This window comes from Lycorma delicatula, chromosome 4 (genome assembly GCF_047948215.1).
Source record: "Lycorma delicatula isolate Av1 chromosome 4, ASM4794821v1, whole genome shotgun sequence".
In the NCBI taxonomy this organism is placed as follows: Eukaryota; Metazoa; Arthropoda; class Insecta; order Hemiptera; family Fulgoridae; genus Lycorma; species Lycorma delicatula.
The window spans coordinates 102461671-102478993 of record NC_134458.1 but is presented as its reverse complement, the minus strand read 5'-3'; the positions used below and the strand labels follow the sequence as shown (position 1 = coordinate 102478993).

At 28.8% G+C, this 17323-nt stretch overlaps 1 protein-coding gene across 2 annotated transcripts in view; it reads right to left on the bottom strand.

Moving 5' to 3' along the window:
* The window catches only part of LOC142323713 (uncharacterized), a 359124-nt gene that overhangs the window by 180968 nt on the left and 160833 nt on the right, over positions 1-17323 (bottom strand). For both annotated transcript variants that reach the window (XM_075363845.1, XM_075363844.1), the window contains one exon: positions 15872-15901. The gene's annotated coding sequence lies outside the window, so the exon portion shown is untranslated. The remainder of the gene's footprint in view (positions 1-15871; positions 15902-17323) is intronic.

The window sequence follows — 17323 nt, the reverse complement described above, 5'->3', positions numbered from 1 at the left end:
AATACTAGATCGTGGATACCGGTGTTCTTTGGTGGTTTAGGCTTTCAATTAACCACACATCTCAGGAACGGTCGACCTGAGTCTGTACAAGACTACACTTCATTTACATTCATACATATCATCCTCACTCATCCTCTGAAGTAATACCTTTTGGTGGTTCCGGAGGCTAAACAGAAAAAGATGTACAGAACTGAAGTTGTAAATTATTATTTACAACTAGGTCTAATAGATATCTCAGAATGGACTGAATATCTTTATTTATTTATAAATAAGTGAATGATAGATATTAATTTTAAAATAATAATAAAATTAAAAAAAGAACAACTAGATATAATAAAACGGTTATAAATATACAGAACTGAATTTGTAAATAAGTTACAATTACAAATCACGCCTACCACGTACAATAGGATGACCTTGATTGAGACTTTATTAATCAAGAATATCGCTATATTTTTAAATAATTATAAGTTTAAATTTAAAAAAAAAAATAATAAAATGATATCTTACGTAAATATTCAGAACAATATCTGTAAAATATAACACAAAATCCATTCAAAAATGTTAATAAATTTCTCATTTTGTAGTCGAATAATAAACGGAGTTTAAAATAACAATCGGATAATAAAAAATAAATTTCCTTAAAAGAATAGAATTTTATCTTGCACCAATTTTTCTTTTTATTAAATACATAAAATATTATTTTTCAGTATGTATAATTCATGATATAATATAAGAAAACCGACAAACAAAAACAATATGAATTACGTACTTACGTAACCGTCTATCGATACACAAACAACTCATACATTTTGATATTTTATACGTTATATTACAGATGAAAAATATAAAAAAAAGAAAAACGGTATTGTCTGAGGTTTGTTTCTGTATCGAATTTATTATATTTCCTTCGGTAAAATATAAAAAATAACTTCTTTTCTCTTTGATCGTCGGGTGACTCGGATTGAACACTGAATAAATTACAATATTTTTCTGACTATATGTATTCTACAGTCTGAAGATACTTTCCCTGGAGATATTTAAGTTATTAGATTTTTATATTACAAAAATTGAAACAATTTTTACAACATGATGTATTTAAAAAAAAATATACACATATTTTCCTTTTTTTTATAAATTTAAATAAATGTATGTATAAATCTGTATATACTCGTATATATATATACACGAGGTCTGTTCAGAAAATAACCGAACATTTTTAATTACGTGCCAACGAGATATTTAGTGAGATATTTTATGGTTGGCAGCATTGTATTCCGCATAACCTACTCTGTGTAACCAAATTTACTTGGATTGTTGATATCTCGTTTAGTTTACGTGTTATTGTTTTTTGAGCGCAACGTGTTTAAGTGTTAATAGCGATTTTCGGGAGCAACGATACAACGTAAAGTTTTGCTTGAAACCGGGAAAAACTTACACAGAAACGTTTCAACTTTTGAAATAAGTTTACGGAGACGGTGCTCTGGGTCATACGCAGTATTACGAATGGTTTTCACGATTTAAAACTGGTCGTCAGTCGGCTGCAGATGACCCTCGACGAGGAAGGCTTTCGACTTCAGCTGATGACACCCGCGTTCAGAAAATCAACTATCTGATGCATGAAATTCGCCGATCGACTGTCAGAGAACTTGCGGAATAGGTTAGCATCTCGATCGGAACACGCCTGGACATTTTAACTGAAATACTAAACGTGCATCGAGTTGCAGGAGCAAAGTTTGTTCCTCGTTTGAAGTCGAACAGCAGAAAGTACACCGAGTGGACGTTTGTCGACAACTTCTTGAATAAACCGACGACGATGAAACATTCCTGCAAAGGATTATAACGGGATATGAAAGATGGGTTTACGGCTACGACAAAATTTCAATTATAATATCGCACATTATAAAAATCGCTACTAACACTTAAACTTGTTGCACTTTAATAACAATAACACGTAAACTAAACGAGGTATCAACAGTCCAAGAAAATTTGGTCACACAGAGAAGGTTATGCGGAATACAATGCTGCCAACCACACGTCACTAAATATCTCCGTTGGCGCGTAATTAAAAATGTTCGGTTATTTTCTGAACTGACCTCGTATCTCGTGTGTGTATATATATATATATATATATATATATATATATATATATATATATATATATATATATATAAGGTTTGAAAAATAATTAGCTTACATATGTTAATTATATTTTTAGCACCGACTTCATTATTGTAGAAGTTAAATAATCAAAATTTCCACTTTTAACGTTTATTCTAATTTAAACTATATATATATATATATATATATATATATATATATATATATATAGTTTATATATATATATGCATACACACCGAGAGAGAGAGAGAGAGAGAGAATTATGACTACAATTTTACTTTATAGTTAGTTATATTTTTAAATAATTAACGTATTCAGATTCTTTTTTAAAGATTACTTTTACAAAAACAACCACTATCTTTAAATAACATAACACAGACTATTATAAGTCTAAATTAGAATAAACGTTAAAAGTGGAAAATTTGATTTTTTTTACTTTTACAATAATGAAGTCGGCGCTAAAAAATCTAATTAACATATTTAAGTTAATTTTACACCGATTTAAAAAAGCAACCAAAACTAAATAACGAAAGAATACTTAATTTTTATTCATTTTGTTTTAGTTTATTTAAAACCAATCCTATTTTTCATTTATTTATTATATATATTATATTTTGCTTTACAGGATAAGATATATGTAATTGTCAAACTTAAATTCAGAAAGATGGATTTATTATTAAAATATTATGTAGAAATTCTTTTCATGATATTAGAAGCGGTCAGTGAATGAATTTATCTCAGAAAATTGATTTTTCTGAGAAAAACACTAGAAAAACAAAAAAAATAAGGTTAATGTGCATTAAATAGACGCGTAATGTATATTATTATAGGTTATAAGGTTATATATGTATAATGTACAGAGTATCCCAAATGTATCTGGTACAACTAAAGAAAAGCATCTTGATTTCAATCAATAAAATATGATCTTGTTTTTTTATATTTTCAGCAACGAAACTAACAGATGACTTTCTTCGCAGCTGATTTCTATGTTTCTTTGTTAAAAATTAGTTTTATTTTCAAAAATATTGAAGCTTTTGTTTCTACTATAAGACAACGGTTTAATATTTTTATTATAGTTTTAATATAATGATTTGAAAAATAACCTAACAGAATTCATAAATGCAGTCACTCTTTTTTTGCTTTAACAGTGTATTACCAAACATGTTTAAACACGTTCAGGCTTGCCTGGAAGCAAATTTTGGCAATTTGAGCGTCTCCTGTAGATAAATTGTACATTATGCAACGAGTCTATAATGATTAAGCCTTCACTCTTGCCAAGTTTACGACACTCGCCAAGGCTCATATCATAAGTTACTTCGCACTTGTGCATTAATGACCATTGTAGAGAGTTACATACCGTATTTTTTCTACTGCTGGGAAAATATTGGGATTATTGATTTAAATCAATGATAGAATACATTGTTTACGAAATATATTTTTTTTAATTTTTCAAAAATGCATATATACGGCAATAGGTAATTGGTCATAAGTTCTGTCTTTTATTTAATATGGATCACTGTTAAAAGACATTTTTCCTCAGAATCCAACATAATTAACAAAACTATAAACATTGCAATATAGAAACTTAGTACTTTGGTGTACAAATTAACTTGCTTGCTAACTAATAAACTGGATTAAAATCAAAATAAAAAAACGCTGATACATTAAACAATACCCGCTTGTTATTGGTCAGTGGTTGAAAATATTGGTGTTTAACCAATCAAAAGCCTACTATCGTATCGTAATGAAAATCTGTTTTCATAGTAACCCTCACTATGATACAAGTTCCAGCCGCGTAATTCAAACGTTATAATTCAGCCGTAGAAAAAATTCATTGTAGAAGTATTATTTTTGTTTTTATCATTATTATTTGAATACAATATACTAATAAAGTAACTGTTTGTAAAATGTGTCGATGCAAAGTTTCCTTTGGGACACGCCAAAGTTAAGTGTATAATGGCAGACCTCAGTTGTTGCTATACATATTTAAATATAAATAAAAATTAATTTTAATCCGATTACTGGATAATGAATATATCCAACGTTATCCGACTGTTATTTAAACGGACAGTCAGGTACGACTATGCGATTAGATAAAGATCTTCACGATGTAAGTCATGTTCATTTACAGGTTTTATTAAGTTATAACTTGATACGCTATACAATGATAACAGAAACTATCAAAACGTGTCCATAACTATCATAACTAACATTTTTTTTGTTTTTGTTTTTAGATAAAGACAAAAAAATTATATTTGTTAAATATGTAATAAAACGTTTAAATAAATAACAATCATTAATTAATGTAGTACGGACTAATTTATTACAAACGTTTGGATAAAATTAAACTTATTTTTTTCAGACTTTGCTGTTTCTATATAAACTGTAATTCCAATTACATAAGGCAGTTAACAGAACAGTTCTAATAAGTCAAATCTCGGACCATAATAACTCCAAGCGGAATTACTTATTTTACGGGTTTTTTTTTATAAAACTAAAATATTTTGTATTTATAATAATAAATAATAAGGTAAAAATTTAAGTAAAGTAAAAAACCTCTTGCGCAGTTGTACACAAGAAGGCCGACTTTTCGAAATTTTATTTTGTTTCTTTTCGATAAAGTATCAGTTCATTCTAATCTATAATTTCACAAAGAAAACGAATTCGAAAATAAATAAGAAACAGAAGTAAGTAAACAATCAAGAAGTAAATTAAAGTATAAGTAATAATAAAAAAATAATTTTTAATCTATTATATCAAGAAAATTGGTATCAGTTAATAATTCCGACGCCCTCACTATTTCCGCAGTCAGAAACGCACTGATGTTCAGAGTACAACTAACTCTACATACGTTCGATTGACCAACAGACACTATACACAAGCGTAGTTTCAACACACTCATCACTATGACTCACTACATAAGCGCGTATGAAAAATACACGACTACACAGTCAACACAACACCCTTTGATAAAAAACACATACCTAGTCATCACGACCCTCAAAGTAGGTAACGCTACCTGAATACGCCGAACAATATTGCTTACAGTGATACCACAAATACAAATTTCTTTGATCTTAAATTGAGCTTAAGAACTTAAGAACGACTCAAGCAATCTTCATCAAATTTTCACACGCAGTACTTCAGATACACGACTACAGCATATCTAAATTTCAATAAAATTGATCGTAATAATTTTGGGGATTTTTGAGCCACAAACCTTATACATAAGCTTATATATATATTACCGTGAAAGACCGATATCTGATACATATTGAAATTCTCCGGTGAATGTCAAAACATACCAAATACGGTCGGTGAAAAACTGAAATATTTGCTTATTCGGACCTTCGCCAGTATATGTCGACAAATACTGATAAGCTCTGGTGAGGATCGAAGCGATAACTAGAAATTATAAAAAAATTCACCTGATACCACTCTCTAAGGTAAATAGATTATGAAAAACCCTCGTTAAAAAAAGGAAGTTTAAATTTAAGCCAAACATAACCTACGCTCTCCTCGCTCGCAAACCTCGTTTAACTGAAGTTAAATATACAAATTATATGTATATGTTGTTCTCCAACACTGGAGGCGATTAATCAAATTGACCGCATTTATTAAAAGTTTAATAAAATTTTCAACATTTTATAAATTGAAAGGGCCAATCAGGATATACAGAATATGTTAACTGCACGGATGAACGATAATAATACAAATAAATGGTCAGATATTTTATAAAAAAATCTGTTTATAAAAATATTTTTATTCAACTTTCACTATCAGTGCGTGCTTAATGCGGTGAATTTGATTAATCGACTCCAATGTCGGAGAATAACATATATAATTTGTTTATTTAACTTTAATTAGGCGAGGTTAGCGAGCGTAGATTATGTATGGCTTAAGTTAAATTTCGTTTTTTTACGAGTGTTTCTGGTAATCTATTTACCTCAGAGATTGGTATCAGGTGATTTTTTTTAGGTTCTAGTTATCGTTTCGACCCCCACCAGAGCTTATCTGTGTTTGTCGACATATACCGGCGAAGGTCCGAATGTATAGTAATATAAGTTCTCTAAACGTAAAGAAAATCCGTTTCGCCCCTCCCAGAATGCGACCGAAACTAAAACAGTACTTTTCTTCAATATGTTGGCAAAAAAGTGAATTATCGATTGTAATTAATCATGGAAGGTTTAGCCGCTATCAAAAATAAACTTACCTTATATATGCATTATTTCCAGAGATTCCGATAATTATTAACCGATAACTGTCGAGGAGGTACTACCATAATATCCCACATTTTTAAAATATAAGGAATAAGGATAAACAATTACAAAAAGAAGTGTAAAATTAAATACTAAATAACATACTGAGAAAGACACACTGGTATATCGTTGAAATCCAAAATCATTAGGTTTAAAAATGGAATAAAGCGTAAAAAGTGAAGTATTCATCGCGTAGCCGCTGATTAACTCACTGGAAGTGATGGTAGGGATAGATCGTATAAGTAGTAGTACGTGGACAAGTAAAGAACCTTACTGTAAATTTTTATAAAAACTGGAAAATTCGTTTGGCGCTAATCTGGGTCACAAACGGATGAAGTTCCAAAAGGTCGAGTTAATAATAGGATCTCATTCTCTTAGATAGATTAAATAACAATTTTGAATAAGCATTGTCGGTCACAACGTTGCTAGTAGTAGATTAGACGTTTTGTACTATTAAATGTAAAATAAAATTAAAAATAATTCTTTGAAGAATGTAAAACTTGATTAAAATTAAGATAAACTATTTTTCATTACGCTTAAAATCCCTTAGAATACTTTTGTTGAGATGTTTAAAAACGCTTAGCATTACCTATTGCTAGTAACGTTCGAATGCATATTAGCTTCATTGTTAACAATAGGCATAATCAGGCCCACTCAAATCTGCATAGTCAGAAAAACTAATTTAATCTAAAAAATTCAGTAATATCTAAAATATGAGAATTTAAATCTGGATAAAAAATTAACAACCAGTTTAGATGTAATGAAACTGAACTGCAGCAGTATAATAAAATCTGGGAAAAGAGCATTTTAAATAATGAAAACTAATGGTTCAAAATATATTTTAGTTAGATTGATTTAAATTTTCATTCAGTAATAAAGATACATTTTTTTACTTCAATTCTCTTCTTTTATACAAATTAGTGAGCCTATGGTCCTACCAAATTCATTTCAAAAATATTTTTTAATACAAAAATTAGTGTATCTGACATGGTGTTAAAGATAACTTCTACATTACACGTCAATATATTTCAAAGAAACATAAATTGATTAAAACAAAACCTATTGAACAAAGAGACTATTTCTAATTAAAATCTCAGAAAAAAATTCTTATGTAAAAAGTACAAAAATGATATAGTACATTTTTTTAAAACTTGACCTAGGTATTAATTGACTGAGCCACCGGGTTGGTCTAGTGGTGAACGCGTCTTTCCAAATCAGCTGATTTGGAAGTCGAGGGTTCCAGCGTTCAAGTCCTAGTAAAGCCAGTTATTTTTACACGGACTTGAATACTAGATCGTGGATACCGGTGTTCTTTGGTGGTTGGGTTTCAATTAACCACACATCTCAGAAATGGTCGAACTGAGACTGTACAAGACTACACTTCATTTACACTCATACATATCATCCTCATTCATCCTCTGAAGTATTATCTGAACGGTAGTTACCGGAGGCTAAACAGGAAAAGAAAAAAAGGTATTAATTGACTATAATAAATATATCCGATAAGCACAGTACCGCAGCATAAGTAGGCAGATTTTTTTATTAAATGTTATAGTAAAAGATAAGCTGACAAAACCAAGGATATAATTTTAACATATATGAATAAATTTATCTAAAATACATTATTGTATAAAAATATTATTTAAAATAATGGAAAATATTATCTACTATAAAAAATCAGACTTGCATAATAATTGAATAAAAAAAGTAAGAAATATTAAACATGGGCGTAACTTATAAAAAAATTAAAATTTTCCTTATTCGAAGAGAACAGTGTAATAAAAATTACGATTAATTCATAATATGCATAACGTAATTATTTAAATTGAATTCATATTATTTTTCCTTTCAGTAAATAAATAAATATTGTATAATAAAAAAATAATAACTTCGGGTAATAATTATACGTATTTACTAATGACGTAGTTAAATTTTCGCAATCGGGTCTAATGATTCTGAAGAACCCGAACCAACATACTTGAAGGAGTCGAAGCCTTCTTGAAACTCTGTCAAAATTAAAACAAACAAAAAAATAAAATTTCATTGGAAACCTAAACGTTAACTTCATGTTAAAAGTAGGAGAATGCAATATAATCAGAAAATTGTAGAATTTTTAAAGGAAACGTAGAAAAAATAATTATGAAAAATATGCTCCACTAAGGTTTTAGCAAACAAAAATAAAAAATTAAACTCTATAATAAATTTTTACTCCCCATCTAAAAGATAATCTATGTTAACAGTAAAATATGCAAATAAAAATAATACTTTAGTCAATAGTCACACGTCCAAATATACAAATAACCGCAAAAATCCAGAAAAAGTTGATGACTTCTGGTCGCTTTCAGAAAATTATATTCATAAGATTCCAAAAGAAAATTAAAATTTTACTTGGGGACTTTAACGCCCAAATTGGCAGAGAAAAAATTTATAAGAAAGTTGTTGGTCTTTACCTTGTACAAAAAAGAACAGGAGCGGTTAATTAATTTCTGTAAACCGTTTAATTTAAAATGAATGACAACAAATTTAAAAAAATTACACGGGCTCCAAAAAGCTTCGAAATCAAAAAATAAAAATCTGGGTGAATTCCATTTGGACCATGTTGCGGTTTCAAAAATAAATCAAAAGGAAATTATGAATGTAGAAGTAAAAAAGGGTGCAAACATTGAAACAGACCATTATTTAACTAAAATTAAAATTAAATTTATATTGTAAAATAAGCCAAAATACAACTCTAAGAAAATTAAAAATTTTATGCAGAAATGTTGCACTCTTTCCAAAACGAACTTCGAAGGGGGACACAAAAATGGGAAGACATTAAAGAAGATATCATTTCGCGGCGGAGGACAATATTACGTTTGAAAGAAAAGACGTATCTGGTGGAGCCAAGAATGCAAGGAAGCACTACAACAAAGAATTAGGAAATGGAAAATGTTATGTTCCACAAAAAAAACTAGAAGTTTAGATGAATTTAAACTAGTCAGAAAACAAACTTCCATAATAATTAGAAATTCTAAAAGAGAGCGTTAGAGTGAACTGTTAAATCAAATAGAAAAAAATTTTCAAAAGCGTAATATGAGGAATTTTTATAAAACTTATATCAGGGGGTGAAATTCATCGAAGACTTTCGGTACAGTATGGGAAAAGTGTGTTGCCGCAACGGAGTGTCTACGGATGGATTGAAAAATTCAAAAACGGTCCACAAGTGTTACGCACGACGAAGGAGCCGGACGACCGTTTACCGCCACAAATGAGGAAAACAATGAGCATGAACGTGACATGGTTTTCTTAGACAGACGAGTAACTATTGATGAAGTGGCACATCGTCTACAAATTAGTCACGGTTCTGCCTACGAAATCATCCACAACAGACTTGGGTTTCATAAAGTCCGTGCAAGATGGGTCCCAAAACAGCTCACACAATTGCATAAAGAAACGCGCTTGGACATCTGCCAAAAACATTTGGATCGCTATGGTAACGAACGGGACATCTTCTTAGACAGAATCATCACTGGTGACGAAAAATTGGTCCATCATTACGAACCGTAGAATAAACGGCAGAGTATGGAATGGAAACATCCAAATTTACCCTGCAAAAAAAATGTTCAATACCCAACCGTCCGCAGGAAAGTTGATGCTTACGGTTTTTTTGGACTCACAAGGCCCAGTACTGGAACATTATGAGGAAAGGGGCACGAAAATAAACAGTACGTGTTACAGTGAGTTGCTTACTGCCAAGCTGAAGCCTGCAATTCGAAGCAAACGCCGAGGACTGCTGTCGAAAGGTGTTGTGTTGTTGCACGACAATGCCCGTCCACATACTGCTGCCCATACTGCTGAAACGCTCCAGAAACTCAACTTTGAGGTACTGGTTCATCCTCCGTATAGTCCTGATCTTGCGCATTCTGACTACCGCTTGTTTGGTCCATTCAAAGAGGCATTAAGGGGCCGTCGATTTACCTCGGACGAAACAGTGAAAGAAGCGGTGCATTCCTGGCTCGCAGCTCAACCGAAAACCTTCTTTTATGAGGGCATCAGGAAGCTTGTGCAACGATGGACCAAGTGCGTTGAAATGCAAGGGGACTATGTTGAAAAATGATGTACATGTACGTTTCCTATTTGTATTGCAATAAAATTTATAACGACATTACGGATAATAGTTGACTTACCCTCGTATAACAAAAGATCAATATAAATCAATGCTAAAATCAGACATTACAATAATGTAAAACCAGAAGTTCTGTATGCTTCTGAATGTTTAAAAATGGATAAGAAAGGAGAATCAGAAGAAATTGAAAAGAAAGAACGGAAAATTTTAAGGAAATTATCGGGCATTATAAAAGGAGAAATGGTAATAGAAAAAAAAACCAAGAGTTACATATACACATGGAAAACTAACCGATATCATTCGAAAGAGAGAAATGATTTTCTATGGATACCCTGTCCGCCTGAACAACAACAGACTATCAAAAAGAATATTTTAAGATTTTAATAATGATATAAAGACAATTAACAACTGGTTTAAAAATGTCAGGAAGGATATGGAAGAGAAAAAAATTACAAATGTTCTAATAAAAGATGGAAAAAAATTAAAAATATTACACTTTTTACGGGTTTCCAGGAGAAAGAGAAAAAGAAAACATCTTGAGTGTGGACGAAGGAACAAAAGGAATTACACAACAAGAGAATGAAAGAATACTGGAAAAAAGAAGGGAAGTGAGATCATGAAAAGTTATTTTACGTGGTCCAGAGAGGCCAAAATTGAGGAAAAACTTCTGTCGTGATAAATTTAAAAGTTTGAAAAATTAAATTCATTATTTTTATGGACGGTTCTAATTTAAATTTATTATTCTATTTGACATAATTTTAAACTCACCTATTATACGGATTTCTCTATTCCAATCATGTAAATTAATACAGTAAAAACCACAGTGAGTATTTTTTTTAAAGCAAATTCAAAGTACTTTAATTTTATCTACAAAGGTCTAAATTTATTGTACTAAAAACTGCTATAAATAATAAATAATTTACAATAAGTGTAGGAAAATTCTACCATTGCAATTGCAATTTTTTGCAAAATTGCAAAATTTTGCAATTTTTCTCACCAAACTAATGATGCCTTCCTGTTCTTTTATAAGGACAGCAACACTGAGAATGTAAGCGATCAGTTCATCAAATGTTTATCTACTTTTTGCTTGTATACTTTGCATTTGATCTATTACCATAAACAGTAATCTGAGGGATTAATGTCCGATGGTCCAGGTGGCCAATTTACCGGCCATCTACGTCCAGTCCATTTACCAGAAAATTTTTCTTCTAAGAATTGTCTTACTTCATTCCATTCGTGAAATGGGGTGGTGCTCCATAAAATTGATACTACATTTCAATTCGTCTCGCCAATGAGAAATTTTCAAGCACTGTAAGAAATTCATTCTTTAAAAATTCTAGATAATCTCTCCCCGTGACAGGTTGTTCTAGTATGATACAGTTCTAGGACCTGTTTTATTCGATCTTTCAGGTTAAAAAACACAAGAAACCATCAAATTTACTCCTTATATAACACCTTAAAAATGTCATCATGAACTCATTTCACTAGGGAAACTGAAATCTGGGCGAAACGTTTCGCTAGCTACACAATTCGATAACAAAGCGTTTTTGAATATATGTTTGTATGAACTTTTTTCCTTATTTCAAGCTCTAGAATCAGTTCCCAAATTATTTCCCTTTCCTCCTGAATCACTCTGAATATTATTATTGTACTCTGTATATTATTATTAAAATCCTTACAAAACTTTCCTTTCAACAGCTATTAAAATAACAGTTATGAAAAAAAAGATTGTTTTAAACATTATTTATTTCTAATACTTTTAATATCCTTATAAATTTTGTTATTCAAGTTATCAAAACAAACAAACAAACCAGAATTCCAAAATTTTAAAATAAACCTTTATTAAATGAAATAACTGTTATTTAAAAAAAAATACTGATATTTTGAAAAACTGTTTTTCAAAAAAATTCAAACCAGGATAAGAAAACCTAAGAAAAGATCAGGCAACTACTAGGTAGCTATAACATGAAATATTTTAAAATTTTAATGCGTATAGTTTTTTAAAGGTCAAAAAAGGGTGATTTTCTTCATATTTCAATAAAAAATTTCAATAATAAAGTAAAATTGTGTAGGGTAATAGAAATAAAATAAAACAATCTCCAATTTTGTTACTGTTTTCAAGGGAATTTTCAACCTAATTAGCGAAAGCTATAACTAGAATAATTATTATATTTAAATTATACATTTCTGTTTTTCAAATTGTAAAAAATCATTAAGTTAGGACCTCAATAACAGCAAAAGGGCAGAGCCAACTTTCAGGAATCATTCTTCCTTGACCTTCCTCAAGCCCAATCTTTCTGGTCTTTTTTCAGTTATTCACCATCTGAAATAATAGCTAAACAAGAAAATAGTTGTCTACAATTCAGAAACACCTGAGTTCCATTAACAACGATTATAATACGTATAAAGAATTTTGTTTATATTTGAAAATTCAGAGAAATAAATAGAAGAACATTATATGAATTGAGTATTTTTGTTTAAAACAATAGATTTTAATGAAAATAAGAACGCCTTTTTTTAACCTTGGTTGAAATCAAGGTTTAATTTAATACATATTCCTTTGGTGAATAGCTTAATTTTTGAAGTCTACCTAGGCAGATTACATTTTATTAAATCAACTAAATTTGAAAGCAAGACGCCGAATAAAATTTCCATTATCATTTGTAAATATTATTATAAGGAATATCTTTAAGAACAATTTTTTGTCATTTTTTTTTAAAATGGTATATATGATACTGATGTAAACCAAAATACCATGTTATTATGTTAGAACCCGAATGATGCAGCTGATAATCGTGCATAAAATAAATATATTAAGAAATACATTTTGAATATTTATATTTATCTGAACGAATGATAAAATTTTCAATCGAAATCCAAAATGTAATAACTGATTTATAGTTTAATACTATTGTTCATTCAAATTTTTTTATTAGCATGTTTTGTTAATTACAGTATCGTGTTTTTCTAACACACATTTTGCAGTGGTTTATCGCAGTATAATTTTTATAAATAGATATATATATAATTCTGATCTCATATGATATTAATATGCCATAAAAAGATAATTTCATCGCATCATAAAAATCAGAAATAGTAATAATAATAATAATTATTATTATTATGATTTTAATAAGCCTATTATTATTTAGTTAATAATGACGTTTATTTACGTCAAATTAAAAAATAAAAAACAATGAGCAAATCTATTCTTATTAAATTTTATAGATAATATTTAAAACGTTTATAACCTAATATAGTAATGTTTTCTTTACGTCGCATTACGAAAATAAAAGAGATATTATCCTTGGCCACTATCGTTTATTACGTTTAACATTTATACTTTATCATTAACAGTTAATTTAACTTTAAACTGTTAGTTATTAATTTTTATAGATAAAAACGTAAATAAACAATATTTATTAGAACTGAATGGAATGTAAAAACAGTTTACTCATTGACATATTCCTGTAAACAATACATAAAAATTAGAACGTGAAAAAAATTATAAAAAATACAACGCAATAACATGTATAAAAAAAACTTAAAAAAAAAAATAGTTAATTTACTTAAAAAGCTTTTGTAGCAATATTAAGTCAAAACTTGCCAACCATTCCATAAACTATTCCAGTTAGGGAGAGAGTTGCGAGTTAGAAACACAAATAAAAATCGCAAAAATATGTTTTTATAAAATAATAAAAATCACGACTCGGTTTCTGAACACCTGGAAATATAATCCCAGAAATTCTAATTAAAGAAATCCTATAAATTCCAGAATCCTAGATCCCAGAAATCCTAACTACTAAAGAAGTTATTCCTAATTTCTAATTACAAAAATTAATTATTAATTCAATAACTTATCATCAAAATAGTAGTAGCTTTAGTTATTATCTCACGTCAGTTCCATATAAATAACCAGTCAGTCATACGAGCTATGAAATAATTCATATGAGATACATATAATTACAGGTATAAATTGCTGTTTTTATATAAATTTCCCTTCAAAAATAACTTTTCCCGTTGTTATATTAGTTAATATGTTAACAATTAATTAGTTAACTAATAATATAGTTAATATAATATATATATATTAGTTGTATTAGGGAAAAATTAACTTTGAAGATAAACGTTAACAAAGAAAAATACATTCATAAGCAAAATACCATGGGTCCATATATTTCAAATTTGTCTTAAAGTCTTGCTATACACTATACGAGTATAGCAGTTTTAACTAGCAGTTTTAGGGACGCGTGGGCGACCTGGTAATTTTGTGTTTAACAGGATAACCTTTCTCAACAAAGGTTTGGTGCCAAGAGTAAATGGTGTGCCACCTTAGACAGCCTATTGTACTCTTTAGAAAAATTACGTTGACAGAAAATCGTGAAACCAAAACACACAGTAAGCATTTACTGGTGGTCAGTAAAGTTAGAATTGTGTTTTCCTTTCTGGAAAGGCATATTCATATAAAATAACATCCTTATTGTTCTGTATATTGTATTTTTTAAACAATTTTAAAAAGTTCTTTTTTAAATTTATTATGACCATCAAGGGAATATTTTCTTAAAAATTAATTTTATGGGAATGCTAAAACTCAAATTGGAAAATAATCATTTTTTCACAATTTCAGATTTTTAACCCTTAAAACACAATTTTGTTAAATAATAATTTTAGTTACTATTTAACTAAAATAACTTAATACCCTTCCCTAATGGGGAAGCTCGAAATTAAAAATAAATCGAAACATGTTTTTTTTAATTCCAATTTTAATTTATTTAAAATCAATCTTAATGAATATTTTAATCATTAAAAAGCGTCTCTTGATGCATGAAATTCCAAATTTTCACAAAGTCGAAAATATACTTTTCGAAATTGTTATACAAAAAAAAAGAAATAATACACTAAGATAAAAAATTTCGTTACTGCTTTATTTTTTTGAGCATTTTGGCTTCAAAAATGAAAATTAAAAGTTTAAATATAATCAACAAGTAATTTTATATTTAATAAAAAAAACGTTTTTTTTTTTAATTTTAAACGTTTTTTCAACAATAAATTCGTTGCCGGCTTTTTTAAACGTTTTTTTTTTTTTTTTTAATTTTAAACGTTTTTTCAACAATAAATTCGTTGCCGGCTTTTTTCAGTTAAAGGAGATCATGAAATAAAAATCTGTCAAAACCCCGACATATAATATTTGATCCTATTAACAAACCTTTCGTTATATAGTGTAACTATATATATTATATAGCGTACACTATATAAAATGTAGTATATCTGTGCGATATACTACATTATAACTACATATCCTGGAAACTAAAAACAAATGATAATTGGGAACAGTATATAATAAATATAACTGTAAAAATTAAGTAAAAAATTATCTCATACTTACTGTAACTTCCCAATAATCCCTGTCAAAGATCTGAAACAATCATTAAAAATAAATAAATAAAAACAATATTAATAAAATAAATAAATGTATTCATTAACAGAATCAGTAATAGAATTTTGATAACTACGTTGTAATTGTTATATCATAATTAAAATAATAATAATAATAATAACATTACGAGGTGTGACGCACAGACAATATGAAATAAAAATATAAACTCCCGCTCTCTGACTTAGAATACAAATTACGTTATTATAAACCTACACACAATTTTCTTTTGTATTTTTACTGTATATAATCAAGGTTAAAAATCATTAAAAAAAATTTAAGAAAGAGAACTGTAAAAAGTACAATGTGTCATTCATTGTAACAATAAACTCAAAATTTATTGTAGTTATTAAACAATAATTAATTTGTAAGCTAAAGCATAATATAAAAATAATACTGTTGTATTAATATTTTACACCTACAGAGGGTGTGGCAGGAAGTTATATTAAAATTTGTTAAGTATTGTATTATTTAATACGAGTACTTATATACAGTTAACACCCTGATTAAAGCGATCCCCTAATACCGCTTCGTTATGATCATTCTAAAGAGAATTTTCAAGGTTACTAAATAAGATTGTCATTGTCCACAAACCGTATGCTCAGTAGCCGATTAATATTTAGTTAACAGTTAAAATTTACATTACGAAATCAGTTACAAATTACCGTTTCGCACTGATACGGTTATTATCAGTTCCGTAATAACTTTTTACCTACTGAAGCAACATCGGCATGAGTTTAATTAATAATATGTAATTCCAAACGAGGGAATTCACACTTTTCTCTATTACGAGATAAACATAATTGTGTCGTTTAATACACACAAATGTTAATGATGACTTAGATAAGCAGTTTTTAGACAGTGGTACGCAGAGCTTCTAAAGGTGGAACACAAACAAGCAATAAAAAAGAACCTATACTTTCCTGGCATTGTTTATTTATTCTTATATAGTGGAAAAATAATTATACATGAAAACAGTTACGTAAGATTTGTTTTTTGGGGTGGGGGTAATCTACGATGAAGTTCTATCGTAAGCTTATCATTATAGTTGAAATAAACCAAAAGTTTTAAAATTTTTTTTAAAAAATCTGTATTTTTTTATTTTTCTGCTCCCCACCTCAAAAATTCCCTTCCAAGAAATTTTTTTTGATTTTTCTACGTTTAATGATATTAAAAGTTAAAAAAAAATAACAAAAAACGTTTTGAAAAATTTAAAAAAACGAAGTTTTAAACTTTGATCGACTACCCCACCCGCAATATTGCCCTCAAAGTATTTTTTGGGTCGCTTGCACTACTACTATGCCTAGAAAGATATCAGTAAAAATTCAGTTAAAAAATATGCAATAAATAAAAATATAGGTTTTTAGACTTTTGGAGAAGGGGAAACTTTGAAAAAAAATTTCT